At 54.6% G+C, this 19,994-nt stretch overlaps 1 protein-coding gene across 7 annotated transcripts in view; it reads right to left on the reverse strand.

The window, feature by feature from the left end:
• Positions 1–19,994, reverse strand: part of LOC109435722 (semaphorin-4D) — a 95,333-nt gene that overhangs the window by 34,757 nt on the left and 40,582 nt on the right. Inside the window, exon 1 of one of the 7 annotated variants that reach the window (XM_074330206.2) lies at positions 5,736–5,757. The exons of 5 other annotated variants lie outside the window; for them this stretch is intronic. The gene's annotated coding sequence lies outside the window, so the exon portion shown is untranslated. Of the gene's footprint in view, positions 1–2,042; positions 2,156–5,735; positions 5,758–19,994 lie in introns of those variants that run through there. One more of the 7 variants, XM_019713782.3, reaches the window with a different exon arrangement.

Below are 19,994 nucleotides of genomic sequence, written 5' to 3' on the forward strand. Positions count from 1 at the left end.
TCTGTGTGTGTGTGAGTGTATGTGTGTGTAGACACAGATACGTATATTGTATATATGTACATTTATTTATATAGGAATTGTGGCACATCCCTAGGTTGGAATACTACGCAGCTGTTAAAAAGATTAAAGCAGCCACTGAAATGAAAGAATGTCCGATACTTAGTTCAGTAAAAATTAAGGTTCTCAATAGTGTTATACTATGTTCCCATTTGTGTTGGCACATGTACATGACCATTTATGTGTGTGTGTGTGTGTGTGTGTGTGTGTGTGTGTGTAGTTTAATCAAAAGCACTATTTGATTATATCAGAATTTAATCAAAGACCTGCTGGCAGTGAGTGACTCGAGTCTAGAGTGGCTTTGGTCTGGAGTAGGAGTGTATTTCATTTTTTAGTATTTGTATTTTTTAGTACTATCTGAATGCTTACCTTAAGCATGTGGTTTTCTAACTAAGATATTTTAAACCTGATATCAAAAGTAAGTTATATTAAATGTGAAAAATTTGGAAAATATAGAAAAGGCTAGACAAAACACATTTCTGACAATTGAAAAAAAGGCTGTAAATACCTTGACTGTTAATTAATAATTATAAATATGATTCCTTTTTGAAAGTTACTAACTGGATTTCATCAAAATGGAAGTATTTAATAACAGCAGACAGACTTAACATCATTTCCAGTCATTTTGACATTCTGTTAGACCTCCTCCCTCTCAATAACTGAAATAGAGGAGAGCGTTCACTCGTGACCCTTTCTGGAGGGTGGGCCACGCGTGCTGGTGCTGAAATGTGCAAGTGCACGGGCCTGGGGGAGGGGGCTGCAATGATCCCACAGTGCCCCGGGGGGTGGGAGAGGCAGGCTGGTAGCCACAGGGCAGCAAAACAGACATCCGGAAGTCCAAGAAGGAAGTGAGGACCTGTCACCTGTGGGCCGCAGGAGGGGAAGGAGGGACCCCTGGGTGAACTGTGCTGACTTCCCTGCGAGTATCCTCATGTGGCAGCATCCCGTGTACGTTCAGGGCTCCCAAGTATCATTCCATGGCTATGCGATGTTCCAATTACATCTGATAACGTTGGAATTCAGATCATTGCCAATTTTCCACTTCAAATTCATTTTTAAAGACTGATTTTAACCACCAGCAAAACCTGACCGAGAAGCTTTTCTATCTAGAATGCAAAGCCTATTTGCAAAGGTCTGGGTGGCACACAGAGGACAGCATGAGACGGTGAGAAGGCTCTGTTTTTTCATACCTCAGGGAGCAGGAAACTGACTCAGGCCTCTGACTCATCACTGACAGGTTCACTTCCTTCTACTGGGGTACGTCCTACATAATTTCTATGACTTACGTTTAGTCAACCTTCTTCTAAGTGTTTCCAGTTAGTTGAGCTATTTTGGAAGGGCGTACATGCATTCACGTTGTCTGCTACAAGACACAGTCAAGTCGTGGAGCACAGCCACTTTCTATACTTCTCTAAAGTCAATGAGATGCTTTAACTCAGTTTGTGTTTATTCTCCCCCTAACAGGGGAGGCAGCAAAGTGTGCTGACCAGATGTGGGCTCTGAGGCCAGCCTGCGTGGGTTCAGGTCTGGAGCTGCCCTTAGAACAGGTCACTCCCGTCCCACCTCCCCCAGCTACTCCCTCAGCCCCTGCACTTCTCCCAGGTACTCCCCCAGCCCTGCACCCTCCCAGCTACTGCCTCAGCCCTTCCACCTTCCCAGGGGGAGGATACAATGCAGCTCCCCTCTGGGGATGAAACGGTTTAATGAGGACTTGTAAAGCACAGGCATGTGCTACAAATTGGACTTAAATAAAACGTTAACACAGCCACACACAATGGTACTATGCCTTCGTGACACAGGTGGGGCACTCCCCAGTGCAGGGAAAGGTCTGCCCAGAATCTCACGGCCCTAGCGGCCGCATGCTAACATAAGCAAGTGGTGGTGGTGTTGAGGAGGGGGACACGGTTTTCTTAGGCACCCCTGGATCCTTCAGAGCCCTAATGAGACAGGTTTTACAGACTGTTGTCAAGGAGAAACACACTCACAGAACGCAGGAATCAGTCTAGAGCCATGGTCAGAGCTGGGACTCCCCGTCCACGGTCTTGCAATCACCTGTAGGACTTGTCAGCACATCCTGGCTCTGGAACGGTCCGTGGCTCTGGGGATGGGGCACGTCACGGTAAGCAGGGTAAGCAGGGCTAGAGATTGCTGTGAAGCTGCTTCCAGCTGCTGCTCCTGGTGCCACAGGAACAGCTCCTACCCCTCCTCCAGGAACTCAGGACAGAGACGAGGGGTGTCCTGGCCCCACAGCAGGCACTTCAGAAACAGTGGTCCTTCTCTTTGCCATTTGCCAGGCGGTGAAGGCGGCACAGAAGCTGCCCGGAAGCACCTGGGATCTGGAGCCAGCTCAGGACTGCGCTCTGGAGCGCCTGTGGCAGCGTCCTCCACCCCCAGGTGCTCACAGCTGGCGGGCGGGGTGAGCGCATGTGGTTTCCGCAGAACCAGACTCCTCCTGCCCCTAGCACGGCCCCCAGACCCAGCCCAGCTGCAGAGGGATGAAGTGTCCTCTCAGCCGCAGTGGGAGGGACAGGCCTAGGAGCCTCAACAAGCCCAGGCCCGTGAGAGGATTTCTTTTTTAAATCTCACAACCACAAAATACCATTCTCTTTGCCTTCATCTTTGGTAATTCCTTAAAACTATGCAGCGGAGTTATAGAGTCAGGCCAGCTCGACCACAGGATGTCATCCAGCTCGGGTCAGCACAGCCTGAGTCAACACGAGACCTCTCCTTTTAACCTGGCTTTCCTCCAGGGACATGGCCATTAGAGAGAATCCACATGCTCTGGCAAATGTGCCATGAAGACCCCCGGTCTCCTCCCTCCTCCCGGCAGGACAAAAAGAACGTTCACCAGTCCAGCACCTTAGGCCACCAATTCCCACTTCAGCATGACTTTAGACTTTGGACTATTCACACTTTTGTGCACATACTACCTGCACAGTCCTTTTCTGATACGTGAGTGCCCGCACCCTCCAAGGTGACCTCCAGGAAGCCAGCTCAGCCCCTAGTGCTGGCTGAGCACATTCCAGCCAAGACTGCTGCCTCTGAACCATGTTCAAAGCACACCAGCCCACACCCATCAACAGAGGACAGAGGAGCTACTGCGGAGGGTGCCCTGGCTTTCCAAGAGCAGTCAGAGCAGGACAGAGCAACACTCACACACCGAGCGGAGAAGAGGAGGGAGCAAACACTGCCAGCCCTCCCGCTCCTCCCTGAGGCCTAGAGAGGTGCTGGCTTTTCCTAACCTGAGAAGCACCACGAGTGCCTCTGCTGCTAAGATACTTACTGCCCAACCATCCACATGCCTGTTTGTGGCAAGAATGTCCATCGTTCTTTCCAGATATCCAGCAGAAGCACATCACCACGCAGGCACCCCACTGAGTAATCTCGAGGGGATGCTCCGAGTCACTCCGCCCATCCATCTGCCCTCGAGGCTCTCCCCCATCCAGACTCTTGCAGGTCAAGCTACTGTAGCTTCTCCCCAGAGTTGGGGAGTGACAGAAGAAGGGACAACCTAAAATGATGTCATCCTGGCTTCCAGGGGCCTCGATCAGCCTGATCCCACAGTGCTACAGAAGCCAGTGGGAAGGCCGGTCTCAGGAGGGTATGTCACCAGGGGCAAGACGGCTGTATTGGAAAAATCCAAAGCACACACCCCTTGCTCAACATGGTAGGAAGGTGCTGGGAGCAGCTTGTGCTGCAGTCCCCGGCGGAAGGGAAGCCTGCGTCATGGTGAGCTGCCTGCAGTCACCACGCACCCAGATTCCAGGGATTTGCTCTGCAGCCTCCACATGGGGAAGAGCCCCCACATTCCACAAGCCTCTGCTAGCTGGACCCTGTTAACCTGCGAGTCCTGTTAACCTGCGACCTGCTCCCAGCGCTGAGCCTAATGTTCCCAGAGCCCCACACGGGCCTTGTCCTTCCATCCCGTGTGATGGAAAAGGCAGCTGGTGTCTCACTGTCACCCAATCATCTTCCAAAGGGGAGAACTCCTGCTGAGGGGTTAAGCGGCCCTCATTCTGTCTTGGGCTGGCTCCAAGGAGGCGCTCCCCCTGCTGGGGACCACTGCTGGGAGCCAGTTAGGAATGGAGGCAGAGTGGTCTCCATTCCAGCCAGGAGTGCCAACCGCATTTGTCACAGGAACTAAAATCAACTCTCAAATCTAAAAGATGTTCTAGAATATTCTTACACGATAAGCTAAGCCGCCTCCTCCGCCCTCCTCCGCCCTCCCACCTGTCCCTGTGGAAGACTCATCTTGGCCCAGAACAACGTGGCTCCCCCTCAGGATGGCACAGAGGCGCCTGACTCTGTACGGAGCACGGTTACGCCAGGTGCCTCGCCCGGGATGGGCCTCAGGCACACACTCGTCACCTCACGCACGCTGGGTGCCTTCACCCAGGGACCAGGGACGTGGAGAAAGGACTCAGGGACAGAACAGAGAGGACCCCAAATGTGGGTCCTGGAACAGTGCCAGCCAGAGGACAGGCCTCCATTTTCCCACACTTCAGGACCCTTTCTGACAGGTGAGGAAACGTGGATAATTATCCTTCACACGTGGGCGTGTGTGTACCCACATCAAACTGCCCCATTCTGTTGAAGGCGACACAGCTTCGAGGCCTCGTTTCCTGCAGCACTGGACCTGGAGCAGCACCAGCTGGCTGTGCCCCCCGCCAGGTGGGGCCCTGGGCCGCCCCAGTGCGCAGCCCGCTCCTCCCGCTCTGGGCACCCTCTCTCTGCCGAGCGCCAGCAGGGGCATCACAGAAACATACACCACTCCTCTTTTGACACTCCCTTTCAATACCAACCCGCTGCTCAAGCCAGGTGCCCGGGCCTTCCCATGAGTACCAGGTGCCCCAAGAAATGCAGGTGCAGGCCTTTCGTGTACAGCGGATCCCTGTGACCCCTGCCCCCAAGGAGAGCAACTGCCTTTCCCATACAAGGACATGGGGTGAGAACTCCTCAGCGCAAATGGTCACCTGTCGATGGTCTGGCTGGCAGAGCTGTCAGATCTCTCAGGTGGGCTACTGCCCTGTGGGGACAATGGGTGGGCAGCGGGCTGACCTCAAATGCAGCCTGGTCCTTGTCCTGGGTCCCTGGTCCCGGGGATGGGCCCTTCCCCTGCCTGCCAGCCTGCCGCTAGCTAGGCCTGTCCCAGGCACTTCTGCTTTCCCTCTACCCACATGGAAGGACGTGGTCCAGACAGATACTGGGGGTGGTGCAGGCACCATTTCCTGAGAGGGCACTTCCTTATGGCCTAGCGGTCACACACTCAGTTACGGGGCCACCCCCACCTCATGGTGTCCCTCTGGGCTCCACACTCAGTGCCACTCAGTGATTCCCAGTCACATCCCTGCCAAGGACATCTGAGCCTCTGCATGCCGGTCCACAAGTGCTTGAGGAGGGCCAAGTGTGGGCACACCTGTGGCCGCAGAGGGGAGACAGGGAGCCCCTGCCCAGACGCAGGCAGGGTTCTCAGTGCTGCGCAGGTATCGACTCAGCGAGTCCTGAGGGCCTCTGCAGCCCCGGCCCCTTCACTTCAGACAGGAGGAAACTGAGGAACAGACGGCTCCCAGCCCCACTGGGCCCTCCGCCTCCACCTCTACCTTCACAGGGATGCATCCTCCCCTGCAGTGGGACCTCACCCTCCACTGGGACCCCGACAACACTCATGCCAGCCTGACCTCCAGGTGTGGGGCAGTGGGCACCCCCAGAGAAGAAGTGCCTTCCTTCCACGAGAGCAGAAAAGGACTCGGCAGCTGTGGGGCAATCAGGAGAAGCAGGGTGCCCACCCTTACGTCTGACCTTGTCAGCGGCCAGCGCTGCTCTCCTCTGGGCTGGCTGGGCCCGTCCCGCCCACATCCGTCCGCCCCTCCCTGTCCTGCACCCGGTCACTCGGAGCTCTGGGTCAGGAAGCTGACATGCAGCCCGGGGATGGGTGGAGAGGGGGTGTGCAGGGGTGCAAGTCTCTCTGTCTCAGGCCCAGGAAGCACCCACAGCCAGGATGGCCCCAGCTCCTTCCCTGACAACTGTCACCCACCAGGCACCTGACATGGCCTCGAGGCAGTGCCCCCCAACCCGTCAGGAGCACTCTGCCCCCACCCTGCTCACAGGCCACCCCTCACCCTCTGGTTCCTTTCGTCTTAGACTCGCTCATGCTGTGAGAGGCCAGGGAGATGAGTCTGGGGAGAGCAGACCTCCCCATCACCATAGCCAGCACCCTGTGGGGCAGGAAGAAGAGTGAGTCAGGTCACCGAATGGCAAGGGATGTGCTGACTCTTCACAGGAACTCTTGTGGCAACTCGGTGAGCCGAGAGCCGTTACAGCATCATCCCCACTTCCCAGATGAAAACACCACGGCTTGGCATCTTCCAGAAGCCATGCCAGCAGTGTGGTCAGTGTCCAAACCCGGCGTCTGATGTGGGCCTCCCACCAGCACTACCTTGCAGCTCCTGAGGACCAGAACGCTCTGTGGGAGACCTGGACCCAGGGGCCACATCTGAGCCTCCCTGGGCTCACTTACGGCAGCTTCTTATCAAAATCTCCCACTTGCTCTTAGTGAGGAGTCCAGCAGGTACCCTACAAAGGATGGAGATGCTCTCCCCATTCTAATCCGGCCAGTCCAGAGGGCACACTACTCATTGTTTCTTGCTAACTTAAAAAAAAAAAAGCATACAAATGAAATGCAATAATTCACACGAACTGAAGTCCACACAGTGAAGGAAGAGTGAGCAGCTTCATGCTCAGAAGCACATGCCTTCCAGGTTTCTGTTCAATGTCAAGCTGTCCCGAACGGGACAGTCTAAAAGCACAAATGCTGATGAAACCTCATTAAAACCTCTGACTACAAAACTTGTCTGGGGGTTTCCAAAGTTGTGGCTTCACCCTGACCGTGGTCAGAGGGGTCACGGAGCCGTGTCTCTGCAGGGTTGCTGCTCACACCCAGCTGCCGAGGACAGGCTGCAGGCTTGGGATGGCAACCACACCCAACACATCTACAGGTGACAGAAGGTTCTAGAAACATTTAAGCTACAGAGAGGTGGAGTATTATGCGGCAAGGACATACATCACAAAAATCTCAGAACAAGAAGGAATTTTTTTTGCAATACTCACTCAACTTGCAGGCCAGAACTAGAAGCCCTGGCCCAGTTTGCTCAGCCTGCCCCAGCTCCCCGACCCCCATTCCAAGAGATCCTTGGGGGACATCTCTCTTCTACCCAGAAAAGCTGAGGAGCCCCACACTGGGCAGCACCCCCACATATACGTACACCACTGGGGTCCCCACCGTCGCAGGGTGAGAGGCTCCTCAATGTTCAGTGGGAAAACACTGCTGTTCCCTGGGGGTGTCTGCCGCCAGTAGCAAAGCCCCCCCGCCCCCAGAGAAAGGACCGACACCTGTCCAGCAGCAGATCCTATGGACCACATCTTCCCAGGCAGAGAAAAGGACCCACCAAAGTTACCGTTCACAGGTGAGGGCGGAGACGGGGTACCCTTTCAGAAGAGTCTGTTGAGCTCTGCTAGGCTTGCTGCCTCGGCCTCAGCTATCCCACAAGTTCGAAAGGATGCCAGCCCAGGAATGCTTATCTGCACGTCGCTTGAACAGTAACGACCTATCCTCTAAATGTGCGCTCCTGAGGACCTGGCTAAATAAACAAGAGCGGCACAGCACACACCGTCAGCTCAATGCTCACTGACGAGTACAGAAGAACATACTACAGTATGAAACGCAAGACGGAGATGATACAACAGCACTTCAGTGTAAGCTCACTCAGGTAAGAAACCAGTCAGGAACGCTCACACCCGGAAGGGCCATGGGTGGCACATGCTCCACGCACCAAGCACTCCCCATCAACTCCTGGATCCTGGCACTACCTGCTTTTGCAGGTGACCTTGCCAGGTGCACGTCGGAGCCGTGACCACCTGTCAGAGGCAGAGGAGGGGTGCTAGGTTCGAGCAGTGCTCAGTGCTGGGCAGGCCAAGAGAAACACAAATCAGACTGCACAGCAGACCCAGCTGTGTGACCTGGGCTCACGCTCTGGGCCCCTTACCCGCTGTGTGACCTGGGCTCACGCTCTGGGCCCCTTACCCGCTGTGTGACCTGGGCTCACGCTCTGGGACCTTACCCGCTGTGTGACCTGGGCCAGTCTCAACCCCTCTGTCCTTGGCCTCTGAGCTGTATGACGGAACTGGCCTCAGAAAGCGTGTGGGATGTTTCTAACACCACTTGGCAACTACTAATGTTAGTGATACTATTTAAATCTACCACAGAATGGCCTTGGTCACTAAGCCTTTAGCTCGTCCAGTAGCTGTCTGGCCCTACTAAAGCCACAGCCGTAACAAACCGCCTCTGTTAAGTTTCACATTTTGCTTTTTCTACAATGACTTTCCCCAAAGAAATTGATCTGAGAGGAGAAAAGTTTGTCCTGGGCACCTGATGAAATTCACGTTGTCAACGCACCTCCGACTCTGACATCCTGTCCTAAAAGACGTCCCCCTGCAGGGTGGCACCTGCACCCACAGGCACCTGAGCACAGCTGGTGCTGATGTGAATACTGACTCATGTAGCAACCTAACATCCATGCTCTGGAGCAGGAGTCAGACGGCCGTGGAGAGTTGGTGGGTAGGTCAGTCAGTTGCAGAGCCAGCCTATGAAAGCCAAGGTCAGGAGCAGCCCCTGCTGGTGCACCAGGTACCCCTGGAGAACGGCGCTGCCCTCCCCAGTGCCTGCCCTCCACCCCAGACACTCTGTGCCCTCGGCCCCCTCGTTGCCTCCAGCGCCTGGGCAGTGGGGGCAGTGTCCATAGCTGCCAGCTGCCTCAGACCTGCATTTTCTCAGGAATCACTTTATTCTTTTAACTCTGAAACATTTACTTACTGGACAGGTCAGCACTCAACGAGATGCTGCCTCTCGGAGAATATGCCTCACAGCCCTTCCCAATCTTGGATGTGGTACCACTGGATTACCAAGTGTTTAAGTGCCTGGAGTATGAGCCTCTGAACAGATGAAGACTCCTTAGTGTCCATAAAGTGAGAGAGGCTGGTGTGGGGCTCACCCTGACAGCCAGGCACAGGCACAGCCTCTGCCGTGCCTCGGTTTCTCCATCCCTCCACTCGACACCCGAAGTCCATTCAAGCGGCCCCGTGCACGGCAGACCAGACCCCATAGCCCGTTCTCAAGACACTTGTAGCTGAAGGGAAGGAAGCCCTGATGGATGGTCAGACAAGGACCCAGGTGCAAACGGCCCATGGGCTCTGCGCAAACAGGACAGAACCAGGGCTGGTGTCAGCAGAGTGCAGTCATCACCGACTGGGCAGTGCCCACATTACTTGGACTGGTGCTTCCTGTACCCAGGGAGCCAGGATGGGATCCTCCATGGGGAGTGGGGAGCCGAGATCTGAGGGAACAAGCTGTTAATGGTGCGAAATCAGAGCGCCTCAGTGAGGTACTGAAGCACTAAGACGCCTGCACATGGACAAACTTCCAGCAGTTTCCTAATGGGAATAATAAGAGTAATAGAACAAAGGAAGACAGATGGGGGCCGAGCAGCATAATGCACAACCGGTGAAGCTGGAAGTGCAAAGACTGCAAAACTCACCCTAAACCATACCATGTACAGCCCTGAGACCGAGGCTGCCAGGGAATCCTGTGCATGGGTCCTGCCCCCACTGGGTTTCGCTCCCCGTGGCCGAGGCAGAAAGAGAGCCAGACCAGGCTCTGTGCCCCTTACCAGGCAGCCTTCCTCACTGCCCTGCCCATGAACTCCCCAGGGGTCCGGTCCCCACGGCACATAGCTCAGACATTCCCTCTGCAGTTCTTTCTTCTCCCAGGGACAGTTCCTTCCTATATGGAATTCTGGTGCCAGGGTTCAGATGGTGAGCTCAATCCCTGCTCACATGAATGAAGGACCTCAGGAAATGATGGGAGCAGGTCCATCTCTACCGGATCTCCTGAAAGCTTCCAGGGCTCTGTCCGTTCCCGGGGAGCCCTGATCTGCCTCCCAGGCATGGAAAACACCATCCATAGAGCTCACAAGAAACTGCCCGCTGATCCACGACGGTCTTCCGAGAGGACAGACACTCAGCTAGCAGGTACAGATACAAAAGGGTATTACACACACACAATCCCATCACACACATGCACATATCACATGTGCATCACATGAACACATCACACTGCACACAGCATCATGTGTGCACACACAAACATACCACAAACATGCACGTATACACAAATACATCACACATGTGCTCATGTACACCAGACATGCAAGCTCAACATATGCACACATACAGATGTGCAAATGCACCACACATGTGCACACATACTTCACATGTGCATACAGCAACATACCACGCGCACATCAAACATTCAGGAACACATGCATCGCAGGGACACACGTGAACATCGATGCACGCATATGCACAGACACACAATACACCATGCTCACACCCACATGCATGCACATACCACACATGCACACACACGGAGGCCAAAACTGTGTAAGAGTGGAGGCAGGGGAGGGCCGAGCCCCTTGGGGTCCCACACACCTGCCTCATGTGGGGACTGCTGAATGCAACACAGGGGCAATGAGGGCATGGACAGCGAGAGGGAAGCCGCACAGTGTGGGCTGGCCTGACTGTTTCTCTACCTGAAAGGGTCTGAGAGTATCAATGCCGTGCCCCAGACCCCTGCAAGTGCACCCCGGAGCAGCGCCCACAGCCAGAGGGGAGCCAGGACTGACCCTGCGCCGAGTGGGAGGTCACGTGGCCAGGGCCACACTGTGGGCTGGGCACCCGGCTCTGTGCCCTCTACCTGCTCCACCTCCTCAAGCTTCTGGCCACCAACACAGCATTAGACGCCCTCCCAGGGTACGCAGCTCCCAGAAAAACAGACATGCAGTGTTGCAGAATGATGCTTGATAACCGTGAGAAATGTAGGCAAGTTTCCAAACTGAGGCTTTAAGCACAAACACAGTCAGCTCATACTCGTAGGATGGCTACTAACAAAACAACGGAGAGCAAGTGCTGGCGAGGATGTGGAGAAACTGGAGGCCGCGTGCACGGCTGGTGGGAATGTGCGCAGCGCCACCGCCGTGGGAAACAGTGTGCTGTTCCCCACAACGTGAAACGCAGACTTGCCACGTGATCCATTGATTCTACTTCCAGGTATCCGCCCAAAAGAACCGAAAGCAGGGCCTCAAACAGACACTTGTCCACCCACGTTCACAGCAGCAGCGTTCACAACAGCCACAAGGTAGAAGCCACCCAAGTGTCTATAGGTGGATGAATGGTAAGTAAAATGGGGTCTATCCATACAATGCGTTATTCTTCTATCCCGGCAGGGAAGGGTGGCATTCAGTCACCACACCTCAGATGCCCCCACCTGCCATCCCTCCAAGGTGGCACGGTCAACTCTACCACCTCCACCCAGCACTGGGAGCCAACGGGCAATCACTCGGGGACTCAAAGGCACACAGAGCTGCCACTAACGGGCAAGCACCAATATTTGGGGAACTTTCCACGGCTCATCTCTACGTGACACAGAGTGACAGGAGAGATCGCATAGCTCTCCTGCACCTGGAGCGAAGTGGAGGGTCGGGCAGCATCTGGGAGTGTCTGAGACAGCACTGGAGCACCAGTAGCCAGCTCTGCTTCTAGAACCTTCTGCCAGAGTCAAGTCCACCAAGTGGCCCTCTGCAAATGGAGAACACGTACAGCATTGCCACATGGCAGCACAGCTGCTGTGTGTCCAGGTGTTTGAGTTTCACAATGACCCAGACCATGGTCAGAAGACGCAATACTATTTCTGAAAAGTGGATTCTGATTGTCTGCATGGCCAGTCAGGCCTGTCCTGCGTCCATATGGCTCCGGCTCCATGGCTGCCTCTGGGGAAGCCAAGTGGAGAGCACGGTCAGAGGTCATGGTTCCAGTGTGAGCCAGACTCTGGGAAACTTCAAGAAAGGGGGAGATTAGCAGGAGGGTATAGGACACCTCTGGACTAAGGCTCACTCTTCCCAGCAAGACCTCCCGGCCACACACTCCAGGCTGCCGTCCAGAAGAGACCTGAGGTTGGCCAGAATACGTGTGTGTGTGTGTGTGTGTGTGTGAGAAATAAAGTGAGAGCTGACTGAGAAGTGTGGAGAGACCATGGGTAGGAGCCAACACCCGACTTACGCACAGATGGGAGACCTGACCGGACCATGGTTCCCATGGCTTATTGGAAAGAGATCTGTGCTTAGCGCAGGATCTGGGAAAGTTTCTGGTGTGGTTTTTACCTGAAAAGCACATACAGGACAATCTCAACAGCACCTCTGGCAGAAGTGTAGCGATTTCCACCAAGCTCGCTCCTTCATTAACCCACCACTCCCCCCCGCCGCCCCTATACATAGCTGAGAGCACCAGATCAAATCCACCACAGAGACAGCCCTTCCACCAACAAAGTTCACAGAGTTCGGGGCGGGGGCAGCCTCCTGCAGACGAACCCGACAGAACGGGTAGAGAGAGGTAGTGTGCGTGTCATACACAGACCACATAACCTTCAGGAAATGTTACAGAACAAGCCAAAACATATAGGAGGGAAATAAACCTGCTCACCTCACTGATACAAAGCTAGTCTACAACTGCACAGATGCTTATTGAAACCCCAGCACCACTTGGGGCTGAGATGCCGAACCCATGGAGACATATGTGCTGGAAAAGACGTGCCCGAAGGCCTGGGCCGTGGCATTGAAGGAGCTCCCATCTCAGGTCCCCCTGGGCTGTTTGTTGAATGAAAGGGTCAGTCAGTCCATACATAAGCTAAACCGTGTCTCAGGTGAGAACACACGCAGGCTTGTGAAAGGGCACGCTATAGGCAAGGCCGGGACCAGGAACACAGGGCAGCCCACGTGGAGGCGGAGGCTGGGCACCTGACACACCAGCCACCCGCTGAGCACCGCAGAGTGGGGAGACTGCGGGCCTCTGCGCAGGACCATTGCTGGGCCCCCCCACTCCTGCAGCTGGGCACCTGGGGAGGGCGCGCTCGCAAGCCCCGCTCACGCTGTTCTCCCTCGTGCACACAGGCCTCCGGCCGCTTACCCAGCCCTGAACACCCAGGGCAGAGCATGCTTGGCCAGGTTCCTGCGGCAGGAAGGGGTGCTGGACCAGGCCGAGGTCTGACCGGCGTGGCCGAACCATGTGCCTGCTCTGGCCGCAGGCAGGGGGGCTCCTTCTCAGTGAAGCTGAGGCCAGGGTCCAGCCCCGGCACACTTCCTGCACCCCCTCCTGTTGTTAAACCCCACCTGTCGTGCATGAGCCAGCGGACCTGTAGCATCTCCCGAGCTGCAGCACCGGCCACTCCAGAGGACCCGTGCACAGCGCCATCCCAGAGCAGGAGCAGCAGTGGCATTCCGTGAGCTCACTTGCCCCACACAGCCCCTGCAAGTGTGCACAAGCCCTCCAGGTGATTGTCACACACACTGACGTGTGACAAGCTTGCACGGTGCAATTTCACTCCAGATTGTACCCTGTCTTTGCTGCTTGCTAACGGCCTCATTTACCTGGTCTCTGCGAGTGGCTGTGAAGCTCCTCTGATCACAGACCACACCGTAAGGGACCTGCATTGGTTTCCTAGGGCTGCTGTAAAACATTACCACCAACTTAGTGGCTTAAAACACATCAATCTACTACTGAACAGTTCTGGAGGTCAGGCGTCCAACATGGGACTCACGGGGCTAAAATCCAAGAGTCAGCCGTTGGAGACTCCAGGGCAGAATCCCTTTCCCTGGTTTTTTCCAGCTTCTAGAGGCCACCTGCACTCCTTGGATCATGGCCCCTTTCTCCATCTTCCAAGCCAGTGAGGAGGATCAGAACACACTACCCCAGATACACCACCCTGGCGAAAGGATTAATTTGAGCTGAAGGCAATTGAGAAACCGCAGACACAGGAAGAGCTCTCTGCCCTGCCCCAATCTGCCTAACGCAGGACATAAGTTTCCCTTTGTAAAGATGCACCAGCGACACATTGAAATGAGTCTGTGCAATAAGCCTTAGCAAACAGCCCTTATTTATCATGTTTCCTAATCACCTTCCCATGATCACTGCCCCAGGATCCCAACTCCCTTTCCTTTGGTCACTTCACAATTTCTTGCCCTGTCTGTTAAAATGACATATAAGCCTCAAGACTTTGGGTTTTCACTTTTTTTTGTAGGTAGCCCCTGTGCACATGACAATATTAAAATCTGCATGCTTTTTACCCTGTTAATCTGTCATTTGTGAGTTTAATTCACAGGCCCCACTGACAGAATTTAAGAGGGTATGCTACACCAGCAGCATAGCATCTTCTCTCGTCCCGGCCCTCCCCTCATTAGGACCCATGTTATTGCATTCAGGGCCCACCCAGATAACCCAGGATCACCTCCTCATCTCAAGATCCTTAAGCACATCTGCAAAATCCCTTTACCCTGTAGAGTAACATATTCACAGATTCCAGAGATTAGGATGTGGACATCTGTAGTGATCATCATCATTCTGCCCCCGCCAGGCCCTAGCAGACCCCTGCTACCACTCAGGGATGTGGCCCCGTATGGCTACAACTGCTGACTTTTTGTTTTCCTAGAAAAAAGTTAGATTTTTAAGCGGTGTCCCAATTCTTTGATGTTGAGACGTAATTAGCAAATAATTTTGAATTCTGGAAAGTCCAAACAAAACCTGTCTGCCTTCTGAGGGCTGTGAACCCAGCTGAGAGCTCAGAGCCCACCTGCAAGGGCGAGTGCCATTCTGCACACCCTCCACGAGACAGTGTGGGAGGCGCCAACGCAGAACCCACAGCTGGGCGTTCAGGATAACGGCACTCACAGGCAGGATTAATTTCCAGAATGCTGGCTAAATAAAAATGCAAAGGACGGTTACAAAACCTGGAAAACAAGGAAACCAGCACATTTCATGGCAATCTCAACTTAGTCATTCAGATGCAAACTGTACCCCAATTTTGGAGGGATGACAAGCACCCCCACGCAGAGCCCAGTCTACAGCTCAACACTTTCCCGCCACTGTTTCTTTCTATGAGGCCCCTAAACACCAGCGAGGCCTTTTCAAGTAGGCCCTCTGGTGTTTCTGGTATATTTTCCTGCTCCCCCACACCCCCCAGTTCTCTGACTTCCACACACTTGGGCTGCACTGGACACCGTGCACCATGTTGCACAGAACTACATTGCAAAGGAGACCGTGCAGGCAGCCGCACCAGCTTCTGTATGCAGCGCCATCAGAGCCTTGAGCGCATCCCACAGGTCCCGCCCACACCCACCCTACCTGCCACCAGCCCTGGACTGCCGTCCCTGGTGTCCCGCCATGGCCACTTCACAGGTGGCAGGTCAGTCGCTGCCCACGGCCTCCACCTGCTTCCTTCCAGAGTGCACGCAACATGGAGAACCCAAGAGACGGGAGCAATCCCAGCCAGAAAGGAAGGTGGCCAACACTGCCAGCCCCGCGTGTAATCGCCATGACGTGTCCACAGGCACCCGAATCAGCTGCTCAGCGAAAGGACCCAGGAGCGTCCCAGGCCAGTGGAGGGCCTGCCCAGAGTCAGCCTCGGCTCTGCAGGCTCGCTGACCAGCAGGACGGACAGGCAGACTCCTCCAGTCCTTGAGAACGGTGGCCCATCATTTGGGCAGCCACTCCCGGTGGGGGATTGAAGGATATCTGTCTGCTTTCTCAGCTCAACCCCACTCACCTGAGCTGTGAGAACTGGGAAAATGAAAGCCTATCCATACGAACACAGTGGTACCTCGGTTTTCGAACATAATCCATGAGCTCTGAAACATTCAAAAACAGCCGTCCGCTAGGCCTCAGGATCCTGCACTCAGAGGTCGTGTGACATGTTCGACTTCTGAGTCGTGTTCAAAAAACGAAGTATTTACTTCCTGGTTTACAGTGTTCATAAACCAAAATGTTCGTCAATGGAGACGTTCGAAAACCGAGGTACCACTGTAATAAGGAAACGCTGGGCGGATGCCCTGGGTGCTCAGCCTCTGCACACAATCTCATCAGTAAAACGGGGAAAGTTGTACGTGACCCCAATTATTCAGGGGGTTAAACGAGATCTCACATGTCAGGCACTCAGAACAAAAATCACACTGAATTTTACACATTCTTGTGACCACTAGTTTGTAGATTCTCTTGCATTTCCCTAGTAGAAAGTAACACATCATACCATCTGTAAAGAAAGAAAAGAAGAAATGCTGGGCCTCCGGCAACAAACCCTAAAGCGTCAAGCCCCGGCCCAGCGACCTCACCTCTCCTAGGGCTGCAGCTGCCGGCTGGCTCCCCGGCCCCACGCTGGCCGTAGGGAAGACACGGTCTGGACACTGCTCAGGACAGTCTGGCCCAGCCACCGCATCCTCACGGGGACCTCTGCTGCCAAGGCCTTCTGTCCTGACCCTGGGGGGCCGCAGGGTGCAGCGAAGGTGGGGCCTCAGAGATGGGCCCACTCGGCCATGACAAGGCGCCCTTCAGCAGTGGGACAAGGTCCCACAGTGAGTCTCGCTCAGACCGCAGGACAGGCTGGCCCCATTCTCATCCCTGTGAATGACAGGCTGTGCAAGATGTGGGCCTGACTGTTCTCCTGTGTGGACTCATTCAGGAAAGCAGGGCAGGGCCCTGCCAGGCTGAGCAGGGGAAGGAGCTCCTGACCCCAGGAGAAAGGTGCTTCAGAGCAGTGTGAGGAGGAGAAGGGGTCCTGTCAAGGGCCAGGGCCCTCAGAGCCCCAGGATCACGCAGGCCTGGACAGAGGTCCCCAAGGGCCACAGGGCTCCAGGCCAACGAGGGGCAATCAGCCCCTCTCCCGGGCTGTCCTGCGGGACCCTGGGTAAGCCAAATAAGACCCCTGAGCAGCAGTGTCGTCTTGAAAACAGGGAGAGTGAATGTGCGTCATCACATGGTGGCAGAGGAGTGAGGACATGACGCACCCAACGTACCCCCCGGCCCCGAGGCCGCAGCGCAGCTGGCGGAGAGAAACCAATGTGAGAAGCAGGTGCCGGCAAAGGTGCCTCTGCTGTCCCAGCTGGCAACTGACCACCGTGCATTGGCAGGGACCACTGCACGGTGTCCGTGAGGCGTGGGCGGGGTGTGCTGGCCATCCTCGTCACCCTGCAGGGCCTGGAAGGAGGCACAATGTGGGGACACGGCACCCATACCTGGTGGTGAGCAAACAAGAGGGGATGGGCAGCAGGCAGGGAGTCTCAGCCGGGTCTTGACACGGCAGGCTCAGCTTCCCAGGCCCTGGACCCCCACTGCACCCATTCCCCACAGGTCGCCACAGTGACAGCAGCGCTCACCGCTCTCAGACAAGGAGGGCCTGGACCTGAGACGCAGCGGTGCTCGGTGACAGCGAGCACTGACCCATGGGTGCTGTATACCATGGGTTCCTGGTGTCCGCCTCTGGTCACCAGGATGGAGGGCTGGTGATGTGTCCAGTGCCACAGGAAGCAGGACTGTAACCTGGCGGGCACAGGTAACTGTCACAACACACCGAGTGTGTGTGTGAGCCTCGGTCCTCAGCAAGATGGACTGGCCACACCTGTCGAAAGGCGGACGCTGTACTTGGGGTGCTGTGCCCACGCTGGCAGGGCACAAGCTCACTCAAGTCCCAGACGTCATGTCTAAAATCCCCTCAATCCAGCAACAAAGGTTCGAGTCACCCACCTGCTGACACAGCAATGCCAGGCGGCTACCAGAACCACCAAACCCACCCCTTCTAGTAATCCAGAGATAGCGGGAGGGCGACCTGCGAGAGACACAACAGACGTGACAGGACCAATGAACGAAGACCCAGCGAGAACAGGCCTGCCTGACCCCAGGCACCCATCCCAATGACCTCTCACACCTTTCTCCCTCACAGAGATGTTGGTGACAACTCCCTGAGCGTTGGGCTCAGAGAAAGACACAGGAGAGGCACAGCGGCCACGGCTGGTGCTGACAAGGCTCGGTGGGAATGCCACACCCAGTCTGGCTCAGGGGTGACTTTCAGAGCGTCCCAGGCCTCGTCACAAGTCCACAAAGGTAGGCTGGACAACATCTGCCCAGGGAGCCAGGTGACTAGTGACAGGGCTGGGGTCATGAAATTAAGAGAAATATTAATCTATCCCATTGTGAGTGGAAAGTGGCTCCAGTCAAACTGGCATAAAAGTGCTTTACTTTGACATTCATGAGAGACGAAAAATGTTTCTGGCTTTAAAAATATTTTGAGGCAATAAACTCAAGTAATCTTTACATTCTTTGACTAGAATTATATGTACATATTTTCAATCCATGGTTGGGAATCAGAGGATTGACTTAAGTGACACATGAATTTTCAACTGTGTGAGTCGTCGGCGCCCCTCACCCCCACATTGTTCAAGGGTCAGCTGTAATTTCTGTATTTAAAAACTTGTACAAGGTCTGCAAAATGCTTTACAATTTTAGGATATTTTCATAGATTTATAACACATGAGCTACCTGTTTTAAAGAACAGGATTTTTTTAAATCCTCTACCTTTAAGATCTAGCTGCTGAGAAAGAAACCAGTCTGGTCTGCAAATTGTCTATAAAGATAATTTGCTCTGAAGGCAGTTTTTTAAAGTGACACTGATAGCAAAAGAAACACTCATACTTGGGCAAACATATTTCTTCTGTGATGAAAGACTTCACAAAAAAATTAAGGTGCCCAAGAGAGGGCAAGGGTTTCAAACGGCAGCCCCACTACCCACAGTGATGTGACACAGAACACTACTCCACTTCCTCCCAAGGTTCTCCTGTAGCGCGAGCTCAGCAGACAGATCTCAAGACCGCCGCAGCCCGCTGACCCCAAGCCTCAGAGAGCCTCCAGGGGTCAACTGGATTTATGAAACAAAAGCAAGACAAGTATCTATTTTTTAAAAAACCAATTTACAGGTACTGTGCTTTCCCTTTACAAAAAAGTTAGCAAAGAACCCACTGCACAAATTTTGGTCAAATGAAAACAAACCCACCCACATACAAGTTCACCACGTCTTGGTATGAATTTTAAGCATTAATTCAGCCCTATTTAGCTCAAGAATGTACTATATAACAGTTCTGCCTGGGTCACAGCCACAAAGTGGATACATTAGCTGAGGTGAGAAATGCCGGAAACAAACCGCCTGCCTTTAGTTCCATCAAGAATAGTCCAGACATGTGTGTCTGGAGGCCCAGTGGGTGGCCGCCTGCCGCCTGAACCTGACCCCAGACATGGGGCTTGTGTTTCACCTGCACATACCCTAGGCATCGTCATTCCTGGCCACACTGACCCCCTTGGCACTGCCCTTGCTTGGGCACCTTCCACACACCAGCCACCCAGGGCATCCTCCCCACCCTTCAAATGAAGCCCAGGCCCCCAGTAAGTGCCCCTGATATCCCAGAAGACAGGAGGCTCTCAGGGGGCCTGTGTGGTGGGTGGGCCATTGTCCTGTTGGAGGAAACAGGAGTTTCCCAGGCAGAGAACCCAAATGCCCTGAGGGGAGAGAGCCTTGCACATTAGGGGCACAGCTAGAAGAGTGACCTGGCTGGAGTGCTGACATCACAGAAATGACCCTCAGCTCTGGCCACAGTGCCTGTGGCCCTGCTGTGTCAGGACGTCCTGGCAGTGAGAAGGGGGCACGGGGAGCCTGGAAGAAGGAGGAGGGAGAGGCACCAAGCCCCAGGCCCTGGGGTTTGTCCTTGAGGCTGTAGGGTCCTGAATGTCCAGCCCCTTGGCCCACCCGGTGTGACTGCGTCCTGACCGCAGGTATCCCCGTCGCCATTCCAGAACCCCCAGCAGTCCAACTATTTCTGCTTCGAGCTTTCCTCCCTGCACCTGCACTAAAACCCCATTAAACTATGGCCTCAGATCAGCAATGTAACACCAGGTTCTACCGCAAAGACAAAGGGCGGGGGTGGGGGGGGGGGCAGAGGAGGCAGCTGTGACCACCTCAC

This window comes from Rhinolophus sinicus, chromosome 16 (assembly GCF_057876585.1).
Source record: "Rhinolophus sinicus isolate RSI-liver-muscle chromosome 16, RSI-T2T, whole genome shotgun sequence".
NCBI lineage: Eukaryota > Metazoa > Chordata > Mammalia > Chiroptera > Rhinolophidae > Rhinolophus > Rhinolophus sinicus.